The following is a 16,063-nucleotide window of genomic DNA, read 5'->3' as shown; positions in this document are numbered from 1 at the left end:
GGCAACTGGATTTGCCATCATTTTGACGCATTAAACAAAAGTTCGAACAACTTCCCCCTTTTCCCCCCATTGCCAATTTGCCCCCTCTCCTGAAGGCACTGTGCCCTTGGTGCTGGCGGGAGAGCCCCTCCACCCACCCTGGGTTAAATTCACCCCGTTGGTTCCCTATCCCCCCACCAGCCCAGGGGCACTGAGGCCAGCTGTAGCGTTCCAGCCTGAGACCAACGAACTCACTTCTCTGGGAAGCAGTATTGCGACTGCTGCCCCAGCGCTCTGCAGCTGAACAAACGGAGTAGTCGGCCTGTTTGGTTCTATTTCATACAGAGACCGTGTGCAAATACAAGGAAAGCAAACTGACTATTAAAAACAGCTCACTGCTGATGAGGGGCTCACTCTCGCAAAGACATCAGCGCTTGGTGAAAATTAAAGCACGGGGCAATATCGCAGGGCTAAGGGGAAAGAGCGGGGGAGTGGGACTAATTGGATAGCTCTTTCAGAAGAGCCGCCACAGGCACGATGGGTCGAATGGCCTCCTGTGCTCTAAGATTCTATGAAAAGGCAGGGGGGTGCAATTGGAGTAGTCACTTGAATGGCCTCCCGTGCTGAGACATAATTTTATTCACAGTTGCCAAGGCAACATCAGAACGGGCCGGTTTCAGATGGCCAATATTTCCAGAATTTAGCTTCTGCCTTCCAAATTGTGCAATTCTCACATTTGAGGGGCGGGGGGGGGGGGGCGAAGGCCTAAGCTTCAGACTGCGTCTTTACTTCCTGTTTCCACACTGCCTACTGAGCATGCTCGCTGTGGAGTTGCCGGTGTTCATTATCAAAAAATAGTTGCTATGGGGTTGTTGATTTTTTTTTTTGTCGTGTCGTACTGTTCGTGTGTGCGTGTGTGTGCATTAAGCATGTTGGGAAAGAGCGCATGAAATTGTGCCAACCACTTCACCCGCATGCCTTCTGTCCGGGCAGGATTTAGTCCCTGGTCGCGCAGTTCTTGGTTGAACCTGAGCTTGAGGCCAGGGTTTGAATTCACCCCCTGGGCTTTGCGACTGAGCTTACTACCCTGTCACTCTATTTATTATTATTTATTTTTTTCTCTGCAACAAAAAACGCCACTGTCTCCTTTCCCTTCTTGACCTAGTTTAGTGCAGCAGGATGTATTTTAGTGATGCACTTTGTAATGTATTAGAGATCTATGGAGCCAGTTTTGTACTTTTTTTATACTGTTGATATTCTTCTACTCCAAATTTTTTATTAGTCTTGAAATAAAGTAGACAGCTTTATAAGGAAGGTGCTTGTGTTTGTGTTTCTCTTGCTGTGCTATGGATAAGCAGCCTGCTCCAAGATAAAGAAAGACGTGCATTTATTTAGCGCCTTTCACGACCTCAGGATGTCCCAAACCACTTCACGGCCAATGAAGTGCTTTTGAAGTGTAGTCACTGTTGTAATGTAGGAAACACAGCAGTCAATTTGTGCACTGCAAGGTCCCAGAAATGGCAATTAAATAAATGACCAGATCATGTTAAGTGATGTTGGTTGAGGGATAAATGTTGGCCAGGACACCAGGAGAACTCCGCTGTTCTTTGAAATAGTGCTATGGGATCTTTTGTGTCCACCTGAGAAAGCAGACGGGGCCTCGGTTTCACGTCTCATCCAAAAGACAGCACCTCCGACGGTGCTGCACTGAAGCGTCAGCCTAAATTATGTGCTCAAGTTCCTGGAGTGGGACTTGAACCCATGAACCTTCTGATTCAGAGGTAAGAGTGCTACCCACTGATCCAACGCTGGCACCTAAAAAGGTAGTTCTCGAAATATGATAAAGTTTGTTTTTACATGAGCTGTACAGTTATGTGCCTAAAAGCCCTAAATGATCCGACTAGCTACTTCCTGCCAGATGTGTGATATTCGGAACAACCTATGCTATTTCTGTTCGCATAGGGTTAAAACAACATCTGTTACCCCTCACGCTGGCTGTGTACAGACAATAACGTAGTGAAGTCGCTGCACACCAATGACGTCATCATGACACTGTCTACTGCATTGCTACCCTGCTGAAGAGGATGTAAGGCACGTGACCCTGGTAATGGTTTAGAACAGCTTCTTATCACCATGCCAACGGTATCCACTTGGCAACATTTAAGCTGCAAGCCACCACAATGTTTTTAAAAGGAGTGTTGCTACCTTGGGGAGGAACTTGGATGAAGCTGTCATCTGCAAGCAACACAATACATTTGAAAGATCCTTAAAATAATCAACGGTATAAAATAGTTTGAAGTAAGCCAGCTATTTTACTTGGGCAATGGAGATCGGACTACAAGGCACAAGAACAACTTGCATTCAAAACGTCCCCAGGCACTTCCCAGAGACATAATCAGAGGCATAAAAATCGATGTGGAGCCAAAGAGGGAGATATTATGAGCTTGATCAAAGAGGTAGGTTTTAATGAGGGTCTTCAAGGAGGAGAGAGTGGTGGAGGGGCTGAGGAAGAAAATCCCTGAGGCCAAGATAACTGAAGGCATGGCCACTAATGGTGGGGTGAAGGGGTGAGTGAATGGGGAGTTTGGGAGGGGTTGTAGGGCTGGAGGGGGTGATAGAGATAGGGAGGGGCGAGGCCATAAAGGGATTTAAACACAAGGATGAGAATTTTAAATTGGTGGCATTGGGGGACTGGGAGTCAATGTGAGTCAGCGAGGACAGGGATTATGGATAGAAATGGACTAGCCATGAATGGTTCCATAGCGACGTATTATCAGTTCCCCCTTTATCCATGGGAGTCCAGGTGCCTTTCGGGGGAGCAAGTGCACCTCATGGCTGAGCGGCACTTGGTGCAGGATAGGATACGGGCAGCAAAATTTTGGATAAGCTGAAGGTTACATCTGGCAGAAGATGGGAGGGCAGCCAGAAGAGCATTGGAACAGTCGAGTCTGGAGGTGACAAAGGCATGGATGAGAGCTTCAATGGCAGATGGGCTGAGGCACGGGTGGAGACGGCCGATGTTACAAAGGTGGATGTAGGTGGTCTTTGTGATGGGGAGGATATGGGGGGTCGGAAGCTCAGCTTGGGGTTGAATAGGACGCTGAATTTGCTAACAGTCTGAGACAGCGGTCGGAGAGGGGGATGGAATCGGTGGTGAGGGTATGGAATTTGTAGCAGGAGCCAAAGAGGGTGGCTTCATTCTTCCCAATGTTTAACTGGAAGAAATTGCAGTTCATCCATGACTGGATATTGAACAAGAAGTCTGACAAGACAGAGGCAGTGGAGGGGTCAAGAGAGGTAGTGGAGAGGTCGAGCTGAGTGTCATCAGTGTTCATGTGGAAGCTGACCCCATGTCTGTGGATGATGTTGCTAAGGGTCAGCATGTAGATGAGGAAGAGGAGGGGGGCAAGGATAGATCCTTGGGGGGATTGCAGAGGAAATAGTGCAGGGGCGGGAAGAGAAGCCATTGCTGGAGATACTCTGGCTACGATCAGCAGTAGGTAAGACACACGTACAAAATTCACAAGCCTCGAGTAAGTTTAGACGTTTGGACAATAAAGTAATTCCCAGAGGATAATGGATATGTGGAACAGACACCAAGAAAAGCATTGATTCTTGGTCAGTTGATCCTTTAAAAGGAATTGGATCAATAGCCTTTTAGAAGGGGAATTGAGGGTTACAGAGATATTAACAATGCTGCTTGTTTCTTTTTCCCAGGGGATGTAGGGATAGGAACTGATTATTCCTTAGAATGAGCAAGTGATGTAGGAAGGAAGTCCATAACAGAATAATCATACATGATCTCTGGGGTAGAGTGGGTTTGATAGGCCCATTGGCCTTTTCATGCTCCAGGCTTCTTTATATTTTTAAGACACAATAACCTACGGTGCCACAAGTTATGCATGACGGCGTCATTCTGTTGTGGCTTATATTATTGCACCTCCCATTTGTTTCAGAGTTCCAGAACTCTGCCTGACAGCTTCACTTGGAGGTGAGGGTTTTTTTAATTCCACTGAAGTGTACGATTGTCGTTAGCTTGATCTACAGGTAGAAGCTTCATTCCCTTCTCAACACTGCAGCGTCTAAATCTCCTCAAATCGAGGATCACCTCGGCGGGGTGTACCTCCAACTGGAGTGACACCAGGCAGTAGGTGTTACGAACGCCATGACCCAGGGGCTGTCAATAACCTGGTTGGTGGGAGGATGTTACAAGGTGGAGTCGAATTGTAATAGTGACTCGCTGGTTGGTGTGTGACCAGTGAGGGTTGAAGCTTTGGAACTGATCACAGGAACCTCTGGTTCACCGACAGATTGAAACTGATCACGGGAACCTCTGGTTCACCGACAGATTGAAACTGATCACGGGAACCTCTGGTTCACCGACAGATTGAAACTGATCACGGGAACCTCTGGTTCACCGACAGATTGAAACTGATCACAGGAACCTCTGGTTCACCGACAGATTGAAACTGATCACGGGAACCTCTGGTTCACCGACAGATTGAAACTGATCACAGGAACCTCTGGTTCACAGGACGGGTTGAAACTGATCACGGGAACCTCTGGTTCACAGGATGGGTTGAAACTGATCACAGGTACCTTCAGTTGACAGGACGGGTTGAAACTGATCACATCGAGTCTATAGCACAGAAACAGGCCATTCGGCCCAACTGGCCTTTATGCTGCACAGGAGCTTCCTCATTTCATCTATCTATTCATCTATTTCATCTAACCCTATCAGCATACCCTTCTATTCCTTTCTCCCTCATGTGCTCATCTAGCTTCCCTTTAATTACACCTTATGCTCTTCGCCTCAACTACTCCTTGTGGTACTGCATTCCACATTCTAACCACTCTTTGGGTAAAGAAGTTTCTCCTGAATTCCCTATTGGATTTATTAGTGACTATTTTATATTTATGACCTCTAGTTTTGGACTCCCCCTCAAGTGGAAATATTTTCTCTGCTTCCACCCTATTAAACCCTTTGATTATCTTAAAGACCTCAATCAGATAACCCCTCCGCCTTTTCTTCTCTAGAAAAAAGAGCCCCAGCCTGTTTAGTCTTTCCTGATAAGTATCTCCTCTCATTTCTGGTATTATCCTTGTGAATCTTTATTGCACCTTCTGCAATGCCTCTATATCTTTTTTATAATATGGAGAGAAGAATTGTTCACAGTACTCCAACTCTAACCAAGGTTCCATACAAGTTTAACGTAACTTCTCTGCTTTTCAATTCTATCCCTCTAGAAATGAACCCCAATCCTTGATTTGCCTTTTTATGGCCTTATTAACCTGCTTCGCTACTTTTAGTGATTTGTGTATCTGTCGCTGAGATCCTTTTGCTCCTCTATCCCATTTAACTCTTATTATCCAAGCAGTATGTGGTCTCCTTATTCTTCCTACCAAAACCTATCCCTTATCTACATTGAAATTCATTTGCCAATTATATGCCCATTCTCTAAATTTATTAATGTTTTCCTGCATTTTGACGCATTCTTCCTTTGTAACAACTACACCCCTCAATTTGGTGTCATCTGCAAATTTTGAAATTATACTTCTGATTCCCGAGTCCAAATTATTAATGTAAATTGTGAATAACAGTGGTCTTAGCACCGATCCCTGTGGAACATCACTTCCCACCTTTTGCCAGTCTGAGTAGCTAATCATAACCCCTACACTCTGTTTCCTGTTATGTAGTGAGCTCACTATCCATTCTGCTACCTGTCCCCTGACTCTACATGCTCTGACCTTAGTCACAAGTCTACAGTGCGGTACCTTATTGAAGGCCTTTTGAAAATCCAAATATATTACATCTACTATATTACCCTTCTCTACTGTTTCTGTTCCTTCTTCAAAGAATTCAATAAGGTTGGTCAATTATGACTTTCCCTTCTGAAATCTGTGCTGACTATTCTTTATTATATTTTCATTTTCTAGATATTTTTCTATTACATTTTTGAGTAAAGATTCCAAAATATTTCCTTCCACCGACATTAAGCTAATTGGTCTATAGATCCCTGGACTGGTTCTATCTCCCTTTTAAATATAGGAATCACATTAGCTGTTCGCAAATCCTCTGGCACTATTCCCTTTTTTAATGAATTTTTATATATATGTAATAGTGCTTCTGCTATCTCCTCCCTAACTTCTTTTAATGTGTGGGTGCAATCCATCCCAGGGGTTTTATCCTCTCTAAACTTGATTAGTTTATCAATTATCTTCCCCCTTTCTATCTCAAATGTCTTTATATCTTTTTTGATCTCTTCTTTTAATGTCATGCCCACTTTGTTAGTCTCTCTGGTAAATACTGAGGCAAAGTAACTATTCGATATTTCTGCCATTTCGCTGTCATTACCTGTGAGTTTATCTTGTGCATCCCTTAGTGGCCCTATCCCTGTCCTGATTTTTTTTCTGTTATTTATGTGCCTGTAGAATACTTTACTATTTCTTTTTATATTCCTTGATCATTTAATTTCATAGTTCCTCTTTACCTTCCTAATTGTTTTTTTGACTTCTTTCCTAACCTCTTCATATTCTCTTTTGTCATCTTCTCCTTTATTGTCTATTTTTTTTAGTGTATGCCTTTTTCTTTAGTTTCAATTTTACCCGTATCTCTTTATTCATCCATTATGTTTCATTATTGACTAGTTTGTTCTTGTTTTTTAAAGGAATATATTTCTCCTGAACTCTATTGATCACCGTTTTAAGTATTTCCCACTGCTGTTCTATCTCTTTGTCTGTCATTTTTTTTTACAGTTTACCTTCCCGAGTTCCATTCTCATTCCTTTAAAATTAGATTTTTTCCCAATATACTACTTTGGTCTTTGTCTTACTTATGTCTTTCTCAATCATTATTTTAAACCTTATTATGTTATGATTGCTATTGCCTAGATGTTCCAGAAGGCTTACTTCTCTTATCAATTCTGGCTCACTTTCCATTATTAGGTCCAGCAGTGATTCCTCTCTTGTTGGGCTTCTCACATACTGGGTAAGAAAAGAGTCCTGTACAGACTGTAAAAGGTCCTTTCCCTTTTCCCCTTTCCTGATCTCTTCTTGCCAGTTTATTTGGGGATAGTTGAAATCTCCCATGATTATTATTCAATGTTTTTTACTCATTTCATAGATTTGTCTACATATTTCATCCTCCACTTCCCTTCCACTATTGGGTGGTCTGTAGAATATACCTATTATCATGATCAATCCCTTTTTATCCTTTGTCTCAATCCATATGGATTCTGTTTCTATCTTAACATTACACCCTTTTTTTCTATTGCCATTATGTTGTCCCTAATTAGTACAGCTACCCGAACCCCCCTTCTTCCTTCTCTATCCTTTCTAAATACGTTATATCCTGCAATATCTAACTGCCAGTCCTGTTCTTTATGTAGCCATGTTTCAGTTATCCCCACCACATCTGGCTCCTTGCTACCATTATTGCCTCCAGTTTCCCCGTTTTGTTTCGGATGCTGTGCACATTGCTGTACTGGCAATTTCATTTGTTTTTAATAATTGTTCCCCTCCCTTTATTTTTGTACTTATGTGCTATAATTGTATTTGTTCCTTGACCGTTTATGTTACCCTTGTTCCTTACCTTGGTCTGACCTTTACTCTCATCTCCTACTTCTTTTATCTTCAGACTTACTTATTTTCACCAGGTCCCTCCTCCCATCTTAGTAATTTAAAATCCTGACCACATCCCTGTTTATGCTTTTCATTAGGACACTGGTCCCATTCCAGTTCAGGTGCAGCCTGTTCCAGCAGTACAGCTTATTCCTGTCCCAGTACTGGTGCCGGTGTCCCATGAAATGGAACCCCTCCTTCCCACACCAGTCTTTCAGCCACGCATTCACCGTCGTGATCTGTTTATACCTATGTCAATTAGCATGTGGCTCAGGTAGTAATCCCAAGATTACCACTGTCAGGTCTTGTTTTTTAATTTAGTTCCTAACTTCTGATATTCTCTTAGCAGGACCTCCTCCCTTCTGATATTCTCTTAGCAGGACCTCCTCCCTTTTCATTCCTATGTCATTGGTCCCAACATGAATCATGACAACTGAATTTTCCCCCTCTCTTTCCAAGTTCCTCTCCAGTTGCTCCAAGATATCCCTTGCCTTTGCAACAGGTAGGCAACACACCTTCCTGGACTCTCGGTGGCGACTGCAGAGGACGCTATCTATCCCCCTAATTATCGAATCCCCTATGACTACAACCTTTCTAATCTGCTCCTCCCCCCTTAGACTGCCTCCTGCTCCACGGTGCTATGGTTAACATTCTGGCTGCCTACCCTGCAGCCTTCATCCTTATCCTCACAGATAGTAGGTACATTGTACCTGTTGGATAGGACCAGTGTCTGTGGGACCCTTTTCTCTTCCTCCCCTTTGTTGTCTTTACCCTGCTGACTAACAGTCACACTCTCCCCTTCCTGTACCTTTGCTTTCCTCTGAGGTGTGACTGTGTCACAGGTACCTTTGGTTGATGGGACGGGTTGAAATTGGGATGTTCATGAGTTGAAACTTTTCGGTGAGGTGGGGAAGAGTGTAGATAAAAATTGTATGATAATGTTGTCTCCCCCTCCAAGATTTTTTGGACAGAATCAATGCCGTTTCATTAATTTCTCCTAAAGAGATTTCTGTATTTTTATTGGCGTTTTTGCTGTGCCTTTTTTGACAATTCTGACTCGCAGGTAAGAACTCTCTCCATACCCTGCTTCCTTTTATTGAACCCTGCCGTGTTCTCATTCCCATCCTTACTTGCCAGGGTTTGAACAACAGGACGGAAGCTGTAATGGATGGGGGAAACTGATGTTTGTGTGGGGGGAGCAATATATTCTGAATCCATAGCTTGCAGAACAAAACTGGGTGCTTGTGTTGGTGGAAATGTGTCTGCAATATTTGAACAGTTAGAGGGGCTGTTTATATTAAAAACTGCCAGACAAGTTTCAGACATCACAAGAGGTTCTTGTCACAAGGACATGATGAGGAGTTTCTTTATCTTTTTTTTAAGTATTTTAGTTTTTCCTAAAAGGGTTAAATTATGAGGACAGGTTGCATAGACTTGCATTCACTGTATTTATTAATGACTTAGATAACACAATAGAGAGCCATATATCCAAGTTTGCCGATGACACAAAGATTGGTAGCATAGTAAGAAGTGTATTCGGGAGCATAAAATTACAAAGAGACATTGATAGATTAAGTGAGGCAGATGGATTTCAAAGCAGGTAAGTGTGAGGTCATCCATTTTGGACCGAAAAAGGATAGATTTTTTAAATGGAGAAAATAGTGGAGGTCCTAAAAGATTTAGGGGTCCAGCTACACAGATCACTAAAATGTAGTGGTCAGGTACAAAAAATAATCAAAAAGGCTAATGGAATGTTAGTCTTTACATCTAGAGGGCTAGATTATAAAGGGGAGGAAGTTTTGTTACAGCTATACAAAGCCCTGGTTAGACCACATCGGGAGTACTGTGTACAGTTCTGGGCACCGCACCTTAGAAAAGATATATTGGAAGGAGTGCAGCGCAGATTCACAGGAATGTTACCAGGGCTCCAAGGGTTAGATTATGAGGAGAAACTAGGCTTGTATTCCCTGGAATATAGAAAGTTAAGCAGTGACTTGATTGAGGTTTTTAGGATTTTGAAAGGCATTGACAGGGTAGATAGAGAGAAACTTTTTCTGCTGGTGGGGGAGTCTAGGACAAGGGACATAACCTTAAAATCAGAGCCAGGCCATTCAAGAGAGAAGTTAGGAAAGACTTCTTCACACAAAAGGTGGTAGAAATGTGGAACTCTCTCCCACAAAAAAGCAGTAGGTGCTAGCTCAATTAATAATTGTAAATCTGAGATCGATAGATTTTTGCTAGCCAAGGGTATTAAGGGATATGGAGCCAAGGCGGGTAGATGGAGTTAGGATACAAATCAGCCATGATCTCATTGAATGGCAGAACAGGCTCGAGGGGCTGAATGGCCTACTCCTGTTCTTATGCTGTATTATGGCCTTTTGCTCACTTAAACTTGGTTGAGAGTCCTCAAAATTTCTTTGCATAGGATTCTTACAGCTACTAGATTGACAGAAACATTCCATCCCATCAGTCTGGACTTGCTTTAAATCAAGGCCCCAAAAGACCAGGACCCACTTTACTGCAACGGGCTGTCCCTTGGAATTGACAGTTTATTCTCGTTCATTTTATTCTGCTTTCCATTCTTAAATTATTTTTATCTCATGCTCTAGGCATTTAAAGAGTTAAGTCTCAGACCCGATGCAGGTGGATATTGCACATGGAGACATTGACCGAGAGACAGTTACAGCAAAATGTTTCCCAAGGTAAGGGAACGTTCTCTGTAATGCTGCAAACACTTTGCAGCACAGTGACTTTGGGAGATTGCCTCAAAAAAACAGAAAGGCTTGCATTTATATCGCACCTTTCATGATCTTAGGACGTCCCAGAGCGCTTTCCGATGAGATACTTTTTGAAGTGTAGTCACTGTTGTAATGTAGGAAACAAGGCAGCCAATTTGCACACAGCAAGGTCCCACAAACAGCAATGAGATAATGACCAGATCACCTGTTTTAGATGTTAGTTGAGGAATAAATATTTTGCCAGGACACCGGGGAGAACTCCCCTGCTCTTCTTTGAATAGCGCCATGGGATCTTTTACATCCACCTGAGAGGGCAGACAGGGCCTTGGTTTAACATCTCATTGGAAATATGTTATTATTAATGTTACCAAGGGTTGTTAATCCTTCTTAATAATAGCTTCCTTGAAGATTCGGGCCCGAGTGTGACCGAACATGCTACCTTTATTGTAGACACAAGAACAACGTTATAGTACAGTTATACCAAACAAGTATTTATATAATGTTGTTCTAATACAGTTATATCAAATAAACAAGAATTGTACAACCTGCTTGTCCCTAGGAGATGTCAGGCTGATCAGACCTGGTTTGTAGAGCGTGTGGACCTCTGCCGTCCTGCGAAGCTGCTTCTAATTTTTTGGTGGGACAATGCCCCTGTTCTTATATCTTTCTGAAGCATATTTGCTCCTAGTAGCTTAATGACATTAGCCCCATGATGTCATCTGTCCCGGAAATCATCCCCCCAGGGTGCCCATTGTTCCAGACACCTTTCGGATATCCATTCTATGATGTTAACTGTTTGTCAGACACCTTTTCTATGGGGTTAACTGTTGTTAATTCTATCTAGCTATGGGGGAGGGACATGCCCTTATCTTTCTGTGAAGGCATGTCCACAATCTTAATTTGGATTGTTCGGAAGCAGACATTTAAGATGTCTCATCATGTGTATGCCAATCACGAAGGTTATCTAATTATCTGAGCAAAGCTCCTGCAATTAACATAACAGGATTAGTCTGTGACAATGTTCTGAGCCTTTGATTATGCCTTGGGACTTCTGTTACCTGTTTCTGACAATTGGTTTTCAATGTATCTGTTTCACACGTCTGTTTTCTCTGCAATCTTCCCAATTACTTTGCCTGATTTCCTGTGGAATGTTGGCTCCCTTTGTCTCATAAACACAAGGTCTGCACTTCCCACAGCATCGCTTTTTAGCCAAGCGCCTGAAGCTTTGCGTGATGGGATACATGATTATGATTTGGTCTAGAAATCGTATTTCTTACACATCTCCCTCCTTTTGACCCTGAGTGTGACCATTCTGGGATATATTTCACCTTACTCCCCACTTTTAACGTTTATCTTGGTCTTACCTATCATCACCTTGGGTTTACTATTTTCGCGCAGTGCAAGACAAGGGCCCGATGTAGTCAATCTGCAGGCATTTCCATGGCCCTGCTGTGACTTTAACATGTCCTGGTGGAATTTTAATTTTTGGGCACAAGTGATACATTGGTTTACCACTTCCCCAACAACGTCACCCATTGCAGGCCACCACATATTTGGGAGTAGCCTCTGAATCAGGCCATCTCCCTTCTGATGGCCGCTGGATGTATGAGTCCACTGAACAATTTCCATACGTAAGGGGGTGGGAATTACCACTCGTTCTTGGTAACGTATCTGGGCTTACTGTGAGTCCCTCAGCATTTTTAGAGGCTTTAGGAGGCCACAATGCCGTGCTCGTAATGGCCTCTTTAATCTGTTTGAGCCAGGAATCCTGGTCCTGTAACTCTATTAAGTTCAGTGGGTTTTGGTGTAGTGATAACAGGGGTCATTGATACGTAACCGGGAGATTTAGGCTCCAGCTTTCATCACTCTGCTGGAAAGTGCGGGCGGGTTTGTCTGCTACTCCATTTTCATCTGTCCAGGGGGTGTTTTTAGAGTGTGCCTTTACTTTTCCTAAAAGGCCCCCCAGGTCATACGTTCATTTTGTCCCCACAGACCCGATCGTCCCCTCATGTTTAAAAACTATTTCTCCTTGTTTTGCCCCTTTTTCCACTTGCCAGTTAACCATGTCCACTATAATGTCATGGTTACCTAGCCAGTCCACTGGCAATATACCATCCTCTGTCTCCCCTTGCATTCCAGTGCATTATATTATGACACGTAGTCCTATTTCCTACTTTTAGGCCTGTTTCCATTATTTCCTTTTCTCTCTGCCTCCTCCAAATCCTCCTAATTCTATAAATCCCTTAAAACCAAACTGTTGTGATATGTCTCTCCACAGACACACGTGAGATACCCCAGTGTCGATTGTAATACTCTGGGACGGCCTCCTACCCACGTGTCTACTTGGGGTCTACCATGGGGGCCCATATGTAATCGACTAATGGAACCCTCTACCGGCGAGGCCGAGGATTGTCAGCTTGTATGCTGGCTGTGTGATCATCCGTATTGAATGGCTGGGTGCTGTCTATTCAGCCTCCTTTTCCAGAATGACCCATATGCCTTTCCAGTCGTCCCACCTTTATCCGCAAGCGTTCTATCTCTGACTCTCCTTCCTTACTATTTCCGTATGGGCAAGCTGCGGCTGCCACCTTCTTAGGACATTTCTGGGAGGAATGACCTGTCTGGCCGCAATCCCAACACTCTGGTCTTGACTGGTCTCTGGTTGGCCGGTGGGGCAGGATAGAACTGAGATCTTCCCTTGCTCCTCCAGGGTGGGGCCGTTGGGCCTCTCTGGGGTTGTACCGCATGTATCTTGGCCGCCCTTGCCTTGTTCCCATTTGCAGTTCATCCACCCCACTACCCATGCCTTATCATGGGCTGCTACCGTAGGATCATATATTTCACTAATGGTCCCATATTTATCATTGAATGGCCCTAGGAGATACTGGACCCACTGCCTTGTGCCAGGGCAGCCCAAACCATTACAGTCTTAAGGCACCTTTACAATGGTTCCACAGCCTGTCTGCAAAAGCCTGTGGGTTTTCGTTATGTTCTTGCCTACATTCTAGTAACCTTTTCAAGGCTGTCCGGTTTGAATCTGTTCCATGCTCCATGGCTTTCCATCCCCTCCATCTAGCTTCCTCCAAGGTGCCTTTCCCATTTTTAAGGTCACCTGATAGTGCCTTATATACCTCGGGGTGACATATGTGAAGAAATAACTTTATCCTTTCCTTGTTATTACATTCATGTAGATCGGAGGCTTGCTCGCTCATAGCCAGGCTGGTACCAGGATCCTCTCAGACCTTTATTATTGGGATGTCATGCATCATCTCTTTTAACTGCCGGCTAACATATGGGATGATCATTTCCACTATGGGCTCCCCTGTCCCACTCAGCTTAAGTGCCCTTATCGGATTCATTCTAGCCTTGGGACCTCAGCCAGTTTCTCCTTCGTTTAGCGGCTCTCTCTTTTCTTCCCCTTCCTGTTCTTGTACTCATAGGCTGCCTCAGCCAGATCCTTATAATGTCTCTCCATCAGGGATGTCAGACTGATCAGACCTGGATCATAGGGTATGTGGACCTCTGCCATCCTGAGAAGCTGCTTCTAACTATTTGGTGGGACAATGCCCCAGTTTTTATATCTTTTTGAAGCGTATTTGCTTCTAGTAGTTTAATGACATTAGCTCCACAATGTCATCTATCCCGGACATCATCCCCCAAGGGGGCCCATTGTTTCGGACGTATTTCAGATATCTATTCTATGGGGTTAACTGTTGTCAATTCTATCTAGCTTATGGGGGAGGGACATGTCCTTATCTTTCTGTGTAAGTATGTCCACAATCTTAATTTGAATTGTTCGGATGCAGATATTTAAGATGCCTCATCCTGTGCATGCCAATCAAGAAGGTTACCTAATTATCTGAGCAAAGCTCCTGCAATTAACATAACAGGATTAGTCTGTGTTGATGTTCTGAGCCTTTGATTATCTCTTGGGACTTCTGGTTTCTGTTTCTGACTATTGGTCTTCAGTGTGTCTGTTTCACGCTTCTATTGTCTAGCAATCTTCCCAATCACTTTGCCTAATGTAAGACTTAACAATTCCCATGGAATGTTGGCTCCCTTTGTCTCATAGACACAAGGTCTGCGCTTCCCACAGCATCGCTTTTTAGCCAAGCGCCTGAAGCTTTGCATGATGGGATACATGATTATGATTTGGTCTAGAAATCGTATTTCTTACACATCTCATCCGAAAGACGGCACCTCCGACAGTGCAGCACTCCTTCAGTACTGCACTGGAGAGTCGGCGTGGATTCTGGGCTAAAGGCTCTGGAGTGGGGCTTGAACCAACAGCTTTCTGACTCAGAGGTGAGAGTGGTACCTCTGAGCCATGGCTGACACCTAATGCCTCAATGCTGGCATTAAATATTTGATTGCAACCTGAAATATGTGGCTGACGTCAAGGAAGAAAATGCATTTTGAGAGTCATATTTGAATGTATTTTTTAAGGATTCAAACATGCTTTTTCTCTAGAGCTTTGTGACTTTGTTTAATGCAGATATGTAGAGCTAATGACCCTGATTTGCAGAAGCCCAGAAAAACTGGCAAAAGTTCATCGATTAAAGAACAGAAGTAAGTAACGTACAGCTTTGCGGTCATGTAGTTTAGAGAGATATTTGGTTAGAATAAAGCTGCACATTCTGCTTTGTTGAGAATTCAATGAAGGTCCTTGATACTCTCGGGTAGAACCTATATTTGCACCCTGATGTTTTGGCACACTGGTACACGCGGCTGTTAGCACCCACATTGCCACGTTTCCCGTCTCACAGCGTGGTTGATGGGGAACCGCACGTGGAAGGAGGCAGGCTTGTAACCGTTGGAACACGCTGGAGGATTTTGTGAGCAGACCTGTAACTTCTGCTGAATCTTTGCGCTCATCAAAATTGACAATGTTGGCTCTGGGGAACTGAACGTTGGCATTCCCAGAAAAGGAACAGCACAGGCCAAACAAACCCTGCCTCAGTAATGTGCCATAACCCTTAGATCATAGAACCATATACAGAAAGAGGCCATTTGGCCCATCATGCCTGTGCCGGCTCTTTGTAAGAGCTATCCACTCGTTCCCCGTAGTACTGCAAATCTTTCCTTTTTAAGTATATATCCAATTCCCTTTTGAACGTCACTATTGAATATGCTCCCACCACTGTTTCAGGCAGTGAATTCCAGATCATAACAACTCGCTGTGTTGTTGAACCTGTCCTCTCATCATTTCCTACACCCACCATCCCTCGAGCATCTCTGACTGAGGTTCGCTTCCAAACTGTGTGGAATTTTAGGCAGTGTCTGTACTGTAACTCCGGGTCCACCAAGATTTGGGTAGAGTCTGTCCAAATTCATAAGACCCTATTGCTACAATGACTCTTGTCACCATTGCTGTTTCTGCTGGGCACATGGCCTTCCCATGACAAGGGAGGTTGGTGCCGTGTCCATCTGAAGTCTGCAAACGGTAACCGTCAAGACACATACGCTCACCGCCAGAGGTAGAAAGCATCAATCGCATTCGTCTGGGCCGATTTAAACCTTGTTCTCGGAGGTGAAAGGACAGTGTTCAAATTCACTGCACCACTTAGTCACAAACATCTGACTTTTAATTTCCTTCTTCCCCCAAAACTGGAATCGAACCAATGTAAATCCGGAAAAACTGATTCCATATTTCCTTTTACTTTTCTAATGACAGAGCAAAAAAAAGCCTTGAAATTATAAGTATAGCTATTTGGGGAAAACAAAAT

At 43.7% G+C, this 16,063-nt stretch overlaps 1 long non-coding RNA gene across 1 annotated transcript; it reads left to right on the top strand.

Annotated features, from left to right (window-relative positions):
• The first annotated feature begins 2,333 nt into the window (after window positions 1–2,333).
• Window positions 2,334–14,890, top strand: LOC137335019 (uncharacterized). The gene is made up of 3 exons (XR_010966305.1): window positions 2,334–2,435; window positions 10,209–10,301; window positions 14,833–14,890. It is a non-coding gene; the product is annotated as an uncharacterized lncRNA (long non-coding RNA).
• The last annotated feature ends 1,173 nt before the right edge of the window (window positions 14,891–16,063 follow it).

Source organism: Heptranchias perlo, chromosome 18 (genome assembly GCF_035084215.1).
Source record: "Heptranchias perlo isolate sHepPer1 chromosome 18, sHepPer1.hap1, whole genome shotgun sequence".
NCBI lineage: Eukaryota > Metazoa > Chordata > Chondrichthyes > Hexanchiformes > Hexanchidae > Heptranchias > Heptranchias perlo.
This window is presented reverse-complemented; position numbering and strand designations above follow the sequence as displayed.